Source organism: Anomalospiza imberbis, chromosome 17 (assembly GCF_031753505.1).
Source record: "Anomalospiza imberbis isolate Cuckoo-Finch-1a 21T00152 chromosome 17, ASM3175350v1, whole genome shotgun sequence".
Lineage (NCBI taxonomy): Eukaryota > Metazoa > Chordata > Aves > Passeriformes > Viduidae > Anomalospiza > Anomalospiza imberbis.
This window is the reverse complement of record NC_089697.1, coordinates 4,627,630-4,642,989: the sequence shown is the minus strand read 5'-3', so window position 1 is coordinate 4,642,989 and position 15,360 is coordinate 4,627,630.

Here is a 15,360-nt window from a genome sequence, read left to right as displayed (position 1 = left end):
TGATCCAATGAGGAATGAGCTGACATCCATCCTGCAAAAGTGACCACCCTTCCATGGACAGAAAAATTCTTAGTCCTGCTTATTTCTCCAGCACTCCAAAGGGCTTCACCTGTTTTCTGTCAGCTTCAGATGGCTTGGTGTAAAAGGTGAGCAGATTGGGAGCCCTGGTCTCTGAGAAGGCTGCTGGGAACTGCAGAGCTGCCCTGCTCACATCCCCATGGACACACACACACACACACACACTCACACACACACACACACACAGAGTTTCTCTCTCTAATTTTTACTGCAAGGCAGTTTTCTAAAAAGTTTTTTTCCAGGTTGTAAAAGACCAATTCCATAAAGGAATGGCTTAGTGCTACAATGACATGATTTGTGGCTTCCAGGCTACAAAGCTGTAATTTATTCAGACAATTAGCAGCAGCCCTGTATTCTTGACAAATTCTTCACTTGTGTGCAGCTACTACACAACAAGGTGCTTTTAAGAACTGTGCATTATGGATTAAAAGACTCCCCCCTCCTTTTTCCTCCTTATTTGACGAGTTCTTTTCACAGTGAATGGAAATTAATACAGCAGGTTAGAGGGGTGATATGCAATAATCCAGCCAGCCAAGAAAGCATTGTCTGAAAAGAGCAAGTAGAGAGCCTACAGGAATGTTCAATACACAAAAGGGAACACTCCAGCATTTGCCTTTTGGTGAAGTTATTTCACTCTTTGCCTCACAAAATCCTCCAGAGTTACTGTACCAGATGTCACTGTGCTGCTGTTAATAAGTGTAAATGGCATTTAAGTGTGGGTTAGCTGTCCAAAAATACACATCTGAACGCCTGCCCCAGCACTCAGGTGGGTTTGCCTGGCCCATAAAGCAGCCAGAGCATCAGCTGGCTGAGCACAACGTGCCTGCGCAGAGACCCCCACACCGTGCTGCTGAGACTCACGGAGGGGCAATATAAATCCATCCAGAGCCTTTCTCACACGCAAGCCTGCAGTCAGAGCAGAGTTAGAAAATCCAGCCCCAGCTCTAAATCCTGCCCTCCTCCAGCACTGCTGAAGGCCAGCCTGGCTGGAGGCAGGGGTTGGGTCAAGGTCCAAATCCTGTTCTAGCTGGGACCTTCCTCTTTCAAGAGCAACAACCCTGGCTCTGCATCCAGGCACGAGGTGCACTGGGTTTTTTTCTGGGGATCTGTTAAAGCTACCACATTACTGACAGGATGAGCAGCCTCTCCTCCAGCCCATTCTGACACCAATCTCTTTCAGCAAAATGAGGCCAAAACAAACCAAATAATGGTGGGCTTGGGCAGAAACTCTTTCTCTTCACTGCAAAAATCCTGAGATGATACTTGGACTAGTTTTTGGGGTGATATTCTCTCGCTCATCTCTCTCCAAAAAAGTTAGACATGCAGTGAGACCTCTGCAGAGGGCTCTTCCCAGCCTTCCTTGTGCTGTGGCACAGATGGGAAATGACACTAATGATCTATACTACCAATTTCACATTATGCTATATAAATGCCAACAGCTTGGAAAAAGAATAGGGGTTTGGCCAGACTGAAATTTGTTAGCATGAAGTTTTGAGCAAAGTGCAAGACGATAACAGATTTTTTTCACTGACTGTGGGCAGAGAAAAGGAGGTTTACACAGGCCAAGTATTCATAATAACTGATTCATCTGGAGCTCAGTTGCTGGTGTGAATGGGTATCTTAGAAATACTTGGGAGGTTACAGAGATGTCCATAAAATCTGCAGGACTTGGCCCACTCAATTTTGCTGTGAGTTACAAAGCATTCAGTTCAGTAACAGCAGAGCTACAATCCACAGCACAGGAAAATTCAAAGTATTTGGCCTCATGTGGCAAAACAAAGTGTTTGTTCAGTGGAACTAACCTAAGCAAATTCCTCTTAATTAATAAACAGATGTATTTTCTTTCAACAAAAGCAAGATTGCTATTGAAATATAATGAAGATCTTTTCAAAGATCTTGTCTTTTTTATGAATGGATTTTTTTTTCCACTGCACTAAAGGGGAAAAAGATACAATACAGCAATGACTGAGTCAATAGATCTGTTAATTGTAAATAATTTGTAATGGTGAATAAAAACACATTTTTGGAAAATTGCATCAGTAAGTTAAAAGCATGAATAAGGTAAAAGGAGAGAGCTGCGGGAAGAAAAGCACATTGATGCAGCAGGCTCTGGTGCTTGCCCTGGCTTTAAGTCCTCCCTGGGCTTGGATCTTGCATTAGTGGGGTAGTTACCCTGATTTTAGGGGAGTTGTGCTGATTGATACCTGCTGGTGCTATGACACCTCAATGTATAACCCTCAGATGTTAATGAGGCTCACAAAGGAACAGCAAACCATTTTCCTTGCAAAGTTAATTTGTAAAGCCACCAGGATACAGGATTTCAAAGTGTTTGTTATTTATTTAGGAGCCCACTTAAACCGGCTCCCTTTTTCTTTTCTCTTTTATTTTCTTAAAGAACAAGTTTCCTCTCTCCTGTTTCATTGTCTCCTTTCTCAGCTACCACCTTGTTTTGGGTTAATTTCCCTAAACAGAGACATAAATACCATATCAGATTTTCTCTTTCTTGGCTGTGAGTCAGGCCTGCTGTGCTGTGAGTTCTTGCTGGAGCTGCAGAACCTGTCTCTGCAACAGCAGCTGCACTTTGCATTTAGAAAAGGAGGCAGGAAAGACCTACCTTTTTAAAAAAATTTTTACCCACTCCAACCCTTCATTAATCTTATAGCTTAACCAGGAGAAAAAAAAAATTAAAACAAATCAAGAAACCAAACCAAAGGAAAGGGAGGGATGAGCACACCTAATTTCTTCTAGTTTGAATGTGTCTCTATTCTCTCAGGTGAAAAAGCCACCAGTGACCAGGAATGTATGTTAGAGAGAAAATCTTAAAAGACAGCTGTGAAAGAAGTCTTGAGAAGATATATCCATTATCAGCACAGCTTTCTGGTGGGACTACCAAGGAGTGGAGTACAGATTTTTTTTCTTTTCAGGCACTGGCAGGACCCTCTGAGCAGCATTTACCAGGAAATAGGGAAAGGGGATCTTATTCAGGAGTATTTTTGGCATGCACTATTAAAGCAGAGACCATTTCATCCTCTGCTTACCCCTGCTCAGAGCCCCCCAAAAGGCAGAAGAGCCCCTACAGTGAGGGTTGTTTATTTTCTGCTCAGTTGGAAAGCAAAGGTCCTATTACCATTACAGGGAGTTACAAGTATTCATCAAAGAAAGAAATGACCCATAAAGGCAGTTAAGTTAGCTTTATTCCTGCTGCATAAGTCAACCTCTTTTTCTATATATAAAATGATGGGGTTAGAAAAGGATATTCATCAGGCAGTTCACTGATTTGATTGGCTGCACTTCCCCAAGTACTTTATAATTTGCAGTTATAAATAAAGATGTTTTTAATAATCAATTGGTATTTAAATAACATACAATAACTGTCTTATTAAATCCCACTTTTTAGAATGAATAAGCAGTTAGACATTAAAGACATGGGTACCAAACAGCCACAGGATTTCAGACCATTTTCTTTCTTACAAACAAGCCATAAATATCACTATGGAATTAGCTGGTTAGCCAAGGCTGTGGATGAAGCCAGCAGAAGACCCCACTCTCTGATGTTGCCTTTAAGTGATCATATACTTTTCTGGAATGATGACTTTTTAAACAATAACCACATGTTATTTTCTTTGGCCACCTCATACAGGTCAAAAGGGGCAGCCTCAGACTCCAGAGTTGAAGTAAAGAAATGTGTCCTCAAACCAGAGCCCCAAAAGCATCTAATAGCAGGTTTGAGATGCTTGGTCTCAGCTGCAGCATTTCCAGCAGTGAAGTTCAGGCATTGCCTCAGGAAGGGGGAAAACAATTCATATTAATTAAAAGTCCTGCATACACAAAAGTGATTGGTTTTGTCTTTCTTTGAAGAGGACACACATAAATACAAACATTTAGATTTAGAAGGAACAACTGTGTGCTGATCTGCATCCAGTCTTGCTGCTCTGTCAAGGATTTGTCTGGAATGGGGATGCTTTATCCCTGAAATACCCTGTTTTTCCCTGGATCCCTGCTGGAGACAGACACCATCCTGCACAGTGGTGGGCTGCATGGGAAGCCCCTTGGGAAGCAGCTGCCAGCATCATGCTGGTGAAGTAATCTCTGTGTTTCAGGTTGTCTCAGCCACCCCAACTCCCAAACATCATCTACCTCCAGCCCCTCACGTCCACAGGAACAGGCTGAGGTGGGGTCTGGGCATGGGCTGTGCAGGTGCAAGCTGGGGGAAAATCCAGCATGTCTGAGCAGAACCAGTTTGTAGTTTGACCTCTTCCTGGTTCGAGAAAAGCACAGAGTCAGTGCTGGGAATCGGAGCAGTTCCCTACTCCCATTCCCAAACTGCATTCCCTCTCCCTGCATTCAGCAGAGGATGGTGCAGGTTTTTCAGGGCAGGCTGATGCCAGCACATAAAAACCTCGATTTCAAGCTGGATCTGGAGCTGGTTGGGAAGAGAGGCACTTTCTGGTGGTTGTGAAGGGGCAGGTGTGGATGTGGTGGCTGTGGGTCCTGGGCACAGATGTCCACATGGGATGCGCCATCCTGGTAGTGTTCCTACCTTCCTGCCCCTAACCTGCAGCCAGCCCCTCACACCTCCTGCCTCCAGCAGCTCACCTGGCCCTCGCCCTCTTCTTCTTTCCTTTTTTGTTTAGTTTAGTTTAGTTTTGTTTTTGTTTTGGGTTTTTAATTTTTTTCTTTTCCTTTCAAGCCCCTGCCTGAGCTGAGATTAACTCCTTGGCCCAGAGCCTCTCTAGAATTTATCACCACTTCACTGTACACAAGGCTCTGGGGCCATACCACTGGTGCTCCATGCTGGACCATGCTTCCCCAGCTCCCACTCCAGACTGTGCTCTGCCAGCTCTCACGTCACCTGCGTCCCAACAGCCCTGCCCAGCAAACCTGCACAGCTCCCACCACCACAGCCTCCCTCTGGAGGACACAACCAGATCACAGGTAAACTTTACCAGCATTCTTGCTCCAATAACTTTTCCCATCACACTTTTTTCCCCCAGTTATTATTTTTTCAGCCCCCTCCCATCCCCTCTCCCCCCCCTTATTTTATTTTAGGCGCCTCTGAGAGTTCAACTGTCGCCTGAGGCTTCAAACTAATTTTCTCTTCAGAAATGATTGCAGAAAGCCGCATGCATAATAAATCCCGTTATTGCTCTTGTTATTAAAATAGGTTGTTAGGGATGTGGACTTGGAGGCCTTTTTGTCTGATGACAGCAGTTCTTCTTAGCTTGGTGCTTATGGCTTATTGACGAAGGCTGCCAGGTTAAAAAAAAAAAAAAAAAAAGAATAAGAAATGAAAATCAAAAAGAGAAGGAGCTGTAGCTGCTGTTTAATAGTGAGAAAGTTGGGATGATTTGAGGCGGTTCTTTTAATCATGTCCATGGGCCCCGTTTGAAAGACAGTGAATTTCCAGCAGCTCCGAGGCTGTACTGAGGGCCCACAGAGAGTGTCTGTGGTGAGCTCTTTTCTGGAGCAATGATTAATTAATACTTCTTTGGCATGATTTATTTGAATGATTAATTAATATCCTGTGACAGCCAGGACTGCAAACCATCACCATGCTGGAAAACCAGCAAGTCCCAGTGAGAAGCAGAGCCTCTGATGAAGAGTCTGGAGGGATGAACCAGCTGAGGGACTGCAAGGGAAAATGAGAAGGACTGTTCTTCTTTTTCAGGTGAGGAGCTGACATGCAAGGCAGCAAATGACATGATTAAGGGCACCCAAAATCTCAGTGTCAGGGCTACTAATTGAAGAAACCTTTGTAAATTCCTGTGTGGTATATTGACCATCAGCTTGTGTTTCCTCACCTTGCTCCAACAAACCACACATTTAACCAGACACCTGGAAGCTTTAGCAAACCAGAGCAGAGCCCCTTTAAAAAGAAATCTGGTTAAAGCAGCAAAACTCCAGTGAAAACAGATTCTTAAAACAATAAAAGGTTTTCAAGCAGGTTTGATAAAGGGAAGTACACTGCCCAATCATTAAATGGAAACTTTTTCTGGCCACCACATGAAAATATGCTTCATAAATCACTGTTGCCCTGTGAAACAAAAATCTAATCATAGATGGGGCCGTGCGCTTAGTAAGTTTCTTATGCATGGCAACTATGAAGCAGGGTGTGTTCCCACCCAGGGAAACCAAAGATGTCACATCCATAGGGGAGTCTGTGCCAGACTGGCAGAAATCTCATGGAGAAACCTCTTGCTGGAGGCACAGGGGAATGCACACACTGCACAGGAGCACAGCATTTCCCAGGCCCTTCCAGTACAGACCTGGAAAACACAGAGCATTGGTCTGAGACCTGAGAAGCAGTGCATTGCCTGGGCTGTGTGCTCTGCAGTAGCCACTGGCAGGGGGTGAACAGAGGGGACAAATCCAACAGCCTCCCTGACAGTTTGGTGCCAGTACTGACTCTGCAATCTCCCCTTTAATGTACATATAGATGATGTTATGCAGTGTTTGAAAATTAATTATTGTTTTATCATCAGAGATTTGAGGGTGATTTAAATGATTTTTTCGTGCCCAGGGTCACGATAGCTTTTATACAGTAGCACCCCCAAGGAGAAACCTCTGGAGGTTTTGCTATCAAAACTGTGATACCAGCGTACCCCAGGCCTTGCTCCCAGTTTCAAGCACTGGGAGATATCCATTCAACCAGTGAGCTCAACCTCTGCAGCAGAAAATTCCCCAGTCAGCACAGAGAGCAATCTCAGGCACATGATAGGTACCAGCTCACATGTCAGATTTATCCTTGGAACAGCCAGATCAAGTCCTTTGGCTCTGAGATATGGAACCACACTGCAGGCCCAAGGGAATGGGGATGTAACATCTCATTTCTGGTACAAATGGGCAAAGATTTTGCTGGGGACTTCAGCGGAGCTGGGACTTGGCCTGTGCTTTTCAAGAACCATGTCACTGTTTAGGTTATGCTAAAAATAGGTGCTATAAACTAATAAGACGACTGAATGTAACAACACAGAAGAAGGAAAAAAGTTAAATCTAGGAAACTCTATTACACAGAGAAGAAATATGGTCACTCAAAAGTTGTCAAGACTAGCTAAATTCAAAGACTCCTCTAGAAAATATAGAGTCCATTAGGGAAAATACAGACCCAGCTGCATATTTAGCAGGTTGAGAGCCCCAGTTTGCAACTCGAGATCAATTAATTTAAGGTATCCATTTGAGTGTGGAAGCTGGCAGTAGATGTGAGCAAATGAAGTTGGACATTAATATCTGAAATGCCCAAATTGAAAACAACAAGCTTGGCTTCAGTGAGGAGAAAGAAAATCATGCAGAGTTTCCTTGCCCATGTTCCATTCCTAGGTGGATTTTAAAGAATGCAATTCATGCCCCAGCAATACAGAAGCAATTACAGAAATGGAAAATGACCAAGTCATTCTCAGGTATTCATAGAAAATTGGCATCTCCTGAATATTGAATTGTTCTGGGTTCCAGCTTTCTATAAATACAGAAGATCAATAATTATCAGGGAAATGCTTTGCTAACGTCTCAAAGCTGGCAGGACTGAAATAAGAAATGCCATTTACGTGCTACTGCCTGAAAGAGAGAAATAGTCTTTCCCGTTCTCTTGATGAATACTCCACTTGGCCTCGTGATGAGGAATAATTATGGGCTGCTCCACTTGCACACTCAGAAAAGGAGAGAATGAACAAATGTTGGCCACAGCTGACTTGTTCTCTGCGATGAACATTACAGAGTTGCCAGCCTGTAGGACCTGCAGGGCTGCTGCACCACACACCTTCCTGGGGAGATGGTGTGCTAAGAACAGCTGCTCTTGAGAACTGCTTGGAGAGTCACTGAATAACAGAAATGTTTATTGCTAAAGGTCTTGGGGCACTTTTCAAAGCAGATAACATCACCAACCTTATTATATAGGGAAAGAACTCACTGAAGCTTTTAGGAACAGGGTAGGATGTGAATTAGTGTTGATGCCTCTGGACTCTGAGCTCCAGACTCTTGCCTGTTTACTTTTTTTGTTTATTTCCTGCACCATTCCCTCCTGGGAATACTGCAAAGGCAGCTGTGCAGTACAAGGACTGCAAGTTTCGCCTTCCCAAACCCCAGCATCTTAGGGTTTTCTTCACAGCAGTAGACTTCAGAGTTTGGGAGAATAAAGGCAGAAGGGAATAAATAAGATAGAAAACATATCATCATCATTACAAACATAAAAAGCTACAAATCTGTCACACAGCAGAAACTCTCACTTCATTGTTACTGTGATTTATTGGGGAGCTAATTTTAAACAAGTTTTCTTTTCCAAAACCACAACACAAAAACAAACTGAATAAGCAAGCCAGAGGACAGAAGCTAGTCGCTACCGGACAATTTAAGCAATAATCTCATTTGCTTTGTAGTATAAAAAGCAATAAAGGGCTGTTTACTGAGTGAATAAACACTGAATGAATCACAAAAAGCTCTTTATTGCGATTATACTCCAAGGCAGAGGAGATTATTGTTATTACACAAGAAGGCACAATGTGAAAATTTAACTCAATGCGCCAGATTTTCAGACCGTTTCAGTGGTACAATTGTGTTCGGGGAGTACATTGTGTCTAATCTTAGCAGGCTGTTTTGACAATTCTGCATGCAAATCAGGTGGTGGGGTACAAATGCATTTAATTAACTATTTACAGCCAATTTATGCAAGCCTGGTGGCTGGACACGTGTTTTGCACAAGCAATGGCATGTGAACTGGTTGGAGAATCAGTTGCCCTGTGTGATACATTCAGCCCTGCACAGGACCCACAGATGTTCTGCTGTGAGGAGCCTCCTACATGTTCAGCCTCAAGGTGCATGATGCATCCTTCTCATGGGGCCAACCCGCACAGCTCCCATGTAAAACTAGTTTTAAGGAGGTGGACAACGGGAGTTTAAGCTGTAAGAACTACACTAATGCATGGAACGTCTTTCTCTTCTTTTCCCATTGTGTGTTTTTAATATAATTTCTTCTTTTTTTCTAGTCAGTAGTTTTGACTTGCAGTCCTGATAATGTGGCAGTGCTGAGAAAAGTAAAGTTAATCCATGCAGGTTTTTTTTCCCCCCTAATTTTCCCTACTGCAATCTCCTCCAGCTGTCAGATCAGTAAAAATGGAAAGAACTCTGAAAATCTGACCTCTGTCAGGGACAAACCCTGGTGCAGCTGAGATGTGCAGTGCTCAGTGCTGCAGGAGCCACCAGCCTTTGAACATGTGTGTGCCAGGTGTGTGTTCACACTTCAGCTTTGCTTCATGCACAGGGACATTGCTCAGTCTCTTGATGTGGCCCCATGTCTTCTGGGGCACTAATCTCCTCTCAGCTGACACAATGGACATCATCTCCTTCAAATAATTACCTTTGCGTGATGGGGTTTGCTAATTCTCCACTGAGGCCCTTTGTGTCCTCATCCTACAGAAGGATTCGGTGAGATGTGATCTTTCACTGCAGCCTTGGCAAAGGCATTGGCACTGGGAAATGACAGGAGAAGATGCTCCCAGCTACAGAAGATGCTCTCAATTAGAGAAGAGAGAAGTTTTTCCTGCTGGGTCTGTTCCAGATTGAAAACTTGTATAGCTCATGCACAGAGCTGGATTATGAACACTTGATCACCAAGTTGTTGTTGAGTGAGAAAAGTGAATTAAGTCCCAATGATATGATGACTTAAAGCTTTATTCTCCTTTTACAGGTAGTTGTGAAGCTGCTGGGAATAATCTCCAGTGTGGCTTGGCTGGCATGAGAACCAGTCAGGTAGATATTTGAATTGGCCTTTTTTTCTTCTTGGTTTCCATTTTTAAGGTGCTCTGGCGTTTATGACTGACTGTAACCACTTATGTGCATGGAAGAAAACCCATGTAATGCAGGGGCCTTTCTGTTATATATTCAGTAAAATAAAAGAGAAAAGGCCCATAGCAAAAATAATATCGTTTGTTAGAGAGGAGACACAGTTAAAACAGCAGGCTGGAACTCCCTTTCAAAATGTGCTTAATAGGTCATTATGGGTTTTTTTCTTTGTTTTTAATTGCTCTTGGATTTTGTTTCCCCCTTCTCCCTGCCTCCCATTTGGAATGCTTCAGCCACACAAGGAGGGAATAGAAACAACTTAATGTGATATTGGCAATCAATCCCATCAGACAATAATAATCAAATCCGACTACTTGGATGCAGCAAAAAAGCTTCATAATTTTTTTCCAGAATTATAGGTCTGCTCTGTATATTTGGTCTGATTTCTGAGTTGTCCAGTAAGAAAGGAATGACCTAAACTCACAAGAGTAATTTGTAGCAAATATTTCAGGTTTGCTCTGGTGTTTGCCCAGTTTAGAGGGCAATCAGGTAGATCCCCAGAATTGGGTTTTATTTATTTTTTAATGAAACTTAGTCTCATTATGAGACCCTTTGTGAAGCTCACACTGAACTGTGCTAACAGCACAGGGAACAGGCACTGTAGAAACAGCCTTAGTGCTGATATTTGAAAATATGGCCTTTTGGGTTTATTTTAAGCCAAACCTCCCATGTGAAAAAGAGGCATCAATTGGGACCTCTCAGGTAAAGAGGAGGAGTTTAAGAGGTTTTGTCATCAGCATTTCCTCACCTTGCCTATCTTATTACCAGTATAAGGAAAAAGCAAGGGCTCTAATTGCCAGCAAGAGCAAATGATGGTTAAAGTAAAATAACAAAAGGAAAAATAAAATATAGAATATTATGGAAAATGTACATGGAAAAATAACACCACAGATCTTAAAAATATCAATCACCTGAGCTCAAAGCAATGGATTTATTTTTAAAATTGTTAAATAAACATGGGACAGGAATGGAGGGGGCTGTCATGGATGAGAATAGAAAGTATTTTGTTGGTGATAGTTCTAAATCTCCTTTGAAGGTTTATTTTGTGAAGGCCAAAGCTTTCAAGATCCTGAATTCAATTCCTTTGGGCTCCTGGCCTCTGTAAACACTTTCATGGACTACCAGTGCAGAGAGAGGAGCTCTGGCCCTGAAGAAAAAAGCCTTCATGTTCAAGACACGATTTCTGTGAGTAAGATGTGGTTTTGGCTGTTCTGTTGAAACCACTTACACCTGGTTTACTTCAGCAGTGCTGGGCAGGATATGGTAAAAGACTTGGAGTGTTAGGACCAAGCATACCAGATCTTCCTGCACATACATTCCCTGTCACAGGGAAACTCCCAGCAACAGCCCTGTCCCCTATTTCTTTCTCTTGACCACAATTCAACAATCTAAACAAAACATTATTTTTGAAGTATACATATTTTTCTTCTTCCCCCTCTGATTCCCATTACCCTTCTGACCATGTCCAACTTAGCTTTAATTCTCCCTAGCAGCAGGGCTCCTGTGTTCTTAGCATTTGCTATGTTGGAATACTCCTGGAATATTTTTTCCAGTCAGACCAAGAGCTGTCTTCTGACAAAAGTCAGGGATGAACACTGCCCACCCTTCCAATGGTGATATGAAGGTGTGACAACCCTTCTGGGAAGTTCATCACAAGTAGGACCTTGCTTGTGTGTGCTCCCACCAGGACACAGGAGCATGGGTAAGGCTGATGAGCAGGGGAGGAAAGATTTACATTTCTGAACAAAACCTTATCATGTTAAGTAGGGGAAAAGCTAACATTCCCACTGGTTCTGTTTCAGGTTTCATGGTAGCACCTCCTGAGACAGGACTCTATGAATATCAGGCTTACCAATCCTGAAGCTGTTCAATAAATCTCCTTTAGTAGGTACAAACCAGTCTGTTTTGAAGTCACAAGGGGAAGTAAGACCTCCAAGCCTGACTTAAGTTTTCTTCTAGATCAAGAAAAAATGATAAGCCATAGAAACAGATTTTAAAAATCCATTAAAACATTACACACTCTTGTCAGAGCCAGTGTAGCAGCACCACCTTCAAACTGCCTTTTCCCTAGACCAGCAAAGAAACTCTTGAGCTTTCAGTGTTGTGACCCAAACTATCACAGCTACACAGAGACAGCAACAACTTGTTGAAGAGTGACTGTGGTTGTAAGAGAGGAGATCTGGTCTGCAGGACAATGTTGGTTCTCCTGCCAAAATGAGCAGCACAGAGGTGTAGACCTGTCCATGGAACTTCAAACCTCCAAGAAAAAATGACAACAGCTGGCACTGAAGCTGCCCAAGCTTATTCTGTGGTACACCTTCCTACTCAGCAGAAGATGAGCAAATTGTTACTGCACCTGTGCATTTCAAGATTTTTGGCTTTTTAAGATTTTTAAAATCTCTTTCCCAGGCACCAACTTCTATATCATCTTAAATTCTGATTAATCTCAGGTAGCTGAAACTTGCTGAAGTTATATTTAAATAGAGAAAGAGACGAGCTGAAATAGTGCCAATATTTCCTGCTCTTCACTTTTTCTGACTTGTCCACATCTTCAGTGCACACCAGCCTGAGTGACACCTGGTATTTCCCTATTGGTCTGTAGATGCTGCACCAAGCAATACAAGCAATACCTGACCGTGTTTAAATGCTGACATCTGAAGTTGACTTGTGGAGAATTTCATAAGGAGAAAAAAAAAAAAAAACAAAAAAACCTCACTTTATATGTAATTTTACATGTCACAGCTTTGGTTTTCATTCCCAAATATCATCCCTTTCCCTCAGTCAGCCTTCCATTGCATGAAATGACTGTCATCTTGTGAATGTTGTAATTGCCTTTTACAAGATCAAAACCAGGTATAGGACTAAAAATACCTCAAAGCCCAACCACCTAATGGGGCAAATGCTGCAAATATAGCACACAGAGCTTTGTTTAACTTAAGAGGTGGTGGGAGTGGACTGGCTTGAAAGGAACACACTGTGCTCCTTAGCAAACTGTTATTGTAGAAAAATATTTAGGCCCTGCTTTGTGATTTAAATAGTAGAATCCTTACATCTCTAGAGCTTTATCAGAATTGATTTCAAAGGCCTTCGCAGCACAAGCAGAAACTCTTCTGCTCCATCCTGAACAGCAGCCAGCCTTGGGGTGAAGCAGCAGGGCTATTTAAAAGTGATTTACAACATGAGGTTAAGAGGAACATTCGATGCAAATGAACTCACTGGATGATTTCTGATGGCTAACATGCCATTAGCCTTCCTTAGATCAAGCCAACATCTCAGGCTTCTGCGAAAACCACCATGATTTTCTTAATAAAAGAAAAATATAAAAGCTCAAAGGGCTTATCCAGGTGGAGCTGGGAGGGTGGAATTGAATTTTCTTCATGAGGTGCTCTCCAGGTGAAATTTCACTTACAAAAGAAAGCAGTTTTTAAAAAAAATAACCTGTCTGGGTGGAACCTGGCAGAAATGCCTAGACAGGGGACTTTCCCTGCTACCCTGCACTAACTTGTTCCATTAATCCTTCTAATTTTGTGCATTCATTTTTACACAGCTTAGCTTGTTCGCTACATGCCAGTACAAATCATGTTTTGCTCCCTCTCCTCTCAACATGCTCCTGTGTCTGACAGGGCCTGGCTGCGGCTGCAGTAACTCATGAGCTCTGTCAGCTGGGCCACTGGGATGCAAATCTCTTCTTGTCCCCTTGGGGTGCCATCGATACTTTATTAAGAGTTTGCATCCCTCTTTATCCACTGAAGTGATGGACTAACTGCATTTTCCTTCCTCTCTAGCGGTTTCAGAGGACAATAAATAAATAGATATTCTCTAAAAATATCTAGTAAAGAATGGCTGAAGGAGAATCAACCCATAATTTATCTAGGTTTTCTTAAAACTGAAGTTTTTTCTAAAAAATGTATGTTTCAAGTGTCATTTCCCCCCTCATTTTCCTGGAGCCATGTCATAAAATAAGTTAGTGATACATAACTGAGATTTGTTTGCACTGAGTATCCAAAATTGTCTCAAAATCCAGTGCATCTGCACACCAGATTTAGCAAATATAATCTCTAAATTATATTCAGCTGGGGACCTGATTTGGCTGTGATAAATCCTCCCTTCTGTGGGGGATTCTTGGAGCTGTGATTTGAGTGAGAAGTTCTAGCAAACAAACACCTGTACTTTCACCAAAGCTTCAAAGCCAATAGCTTAAGTTCACCCAAAGGCTGGTAATGATCAGTTTGTGCTTCATCTGAAGTAAATGGCAGTGAAATCCTCAGAGAAGCTTCTCCTTACATGCAAAGCTAAACACACACTTTGCCATTCTTCTGAAAATACAGAAAAACATTTTTCTGAAGCCACAGCAGCACCCCGAGTCACTTGGGCACATGTGCTGCAACACAGCTGGTCACCCACTGGTTTTCTCCAAAGCTCTCTCAGTATTTTGAGGATAAAGGTCAGATGCTCTCTCTGAAAGAGCAGCTCCTCCATATTCTATGTTTCCCCTGCCTAAACACAGGGCCCCCTGCACTATATATGGCACATCTTTCAAACCCTTCATCAAGTACAGAATTATTCATTTCCTCATGGGCTTTTCAATAGGCTCATCAGGACAGCATCCAAATGCTTCTCAAATACCCACGGATGTTTCCTCAGAGCAATCTGATGAGGATGGGAAAAGATGAAGTCCTGAAGGAGAAAAACTAGGACAAGTCACTGAGGTCCTGAAGGGTGAAGACTAGGATAAGTCATTGTGAGTTTGATGTGTCCAAGGCAAGATAAGGGAGACAGGTTTTCAGAGCTGAAGTTACTGGCTCTTCTTAGCTCAAGGCCCTGCTCCAACACCTCCAGGCAGGGGAGGGCCCAGCACCCCAGTGACCTCTCAGACCTGCACAAAATGAGCTCCATGGCAGAGGCTGGTGCAGGAGTGTACCCTGCTGCCTCCTCTGGGAGAGCTACTTCCCACCTGTGCTGTTCACAGCCTTATGCACTCAGAGCTTTGTGGCCTTATCCAGGAGAAGAGCTTGGGAGCCCATGGCTTTGTCCTCCCAGATCTCTTGGTAATGCTTTTTGGCTGCAGCCCACTCAGTGGGCACTGATGGGATGTGGCTTTGTCCACTCTGAATTTCTCTACTATTGGCTCTCTTTGTTCTGATGGAAGGTACTCTTTCCCAGACTTGGCTGTAATTGTTCTCTATCTCCTAGTTTGCCCCAAAATATTCCTGGGTCCATATTCCTCAAGAAGCTGCTATTTGTATTAAAAAAGTCACTGTCTTCACCAAAGAGTTCACCCTGTTTGTCAGTCTCGCCTTGCTTCACTCCCCCTCCATCCGTCAAGACTTATGAATGGATGACTTATGAATAAGAAAGGTTTGTTTAGCAAGTTAAACTCCAAGATGACTTTAAACAGAAGGCTATGAATAAACAGAACTCAAAGCATAGGCATTTAGCATTGCAGTTGGA